The sequence below is a fragment of the Cyanistes caeruleus genome, chromosome 30 (assembly GCF_971803275.1).
Source record: "Cyanistes caeruleus chromosome 30, bCyaCae1.hap1.1, whole genome shotgun sequence".
Classification (NCBI taxonomy): Eukaryota; Metazoa; Chordata; class Aves; order Passeriformes; family Paridae; genus Cyanistes; species Cyanistes caeruleus.
The window spans coordinates 338,079-338,853 of NC_141730.1; the positions used below are offsets into that span (position 1 = coordinate 338,079).

Sequence of the window (775 nt, forward strand, 5' to 3'; positions counted from 1 at the left end):
TGCACAATATGTTCCTTGAGGGATCTGGGGGTGCTGAGCTGTCACCGTCACTTGTGTCATAGCGCGCTGGCATTCCGCGCTCTTCTGCCCGTTTCCCAGAATGGGCAGAGGTTTTCCATCCACAGTCGTCTTGGAATAACATTGACTTGCATAATGCTTTCCTCTTCTGCATCTTGGGCAGAGACCTGGTGTTTTCACGTTTTCTGAAGTCTCTGGAGAAATTTTTCTGATGTGCCCATGTTTTCCACACTTAAAACATGGCTTCTTAGACAATTCTGTGGTCAGCCCAGCTAGCTCAGTTGGTAGAGCATGGGACCCTTGATCCCAGGGTTGTGGGTTCAAGCCCCACATTGGGTGCCATTTGTCTTGTTATGGACCTTGGATTAGGTTCTTTTTCCCTTTGAACTGAAGATTGACGAGAGGGAGGCAATTTTCTCTTGTTTGGTCTCAGTTGTTTATTTTTTTCTTATCAGCATTACAAGGTACAAGGAGCTATGTGCACTATGATAGAAAAGGGGTAAAATGGCTAACAAAGATCTTCTTCAAGGTCTTTTATATGTCCATTTACCCAATTAACAGATGCCAACTAAATTATTTTTCTTAGCGACCCAATGACCCAACACTTGTTTGCCGCAGGTAAAGATATATATCTTGCATCTCTGACCCCAACAAAAAGTTAAATTTATTTCTTATAATCTCTACTGGTTTTGTTTTCTATAAGTAACACAAAAGAACAGTGACTGTTGTTTACTAGGAAATTTAGAAGTTTTTAACC

At 41.5% G+C, this 775-nt stretch overlaps 1 non-coding gene across 1 annotated transcript; it reads left to right on the top strand.

Moving 5' to 3' along the window:
• Nucleotides 1-284: 284 nt before the first annotated feature.
• TRNAK-CUU (transfer RNA lysine (anticodon CUU)) lies at nt 285-357 on the top strand. Its single transcript has one exon. It is a non-coding gene; the product is annotated as a tRNA-Lys (tRNA).
• The last annotated feature ends 418 nt before the right edge of the window (nt 358-775 follow it).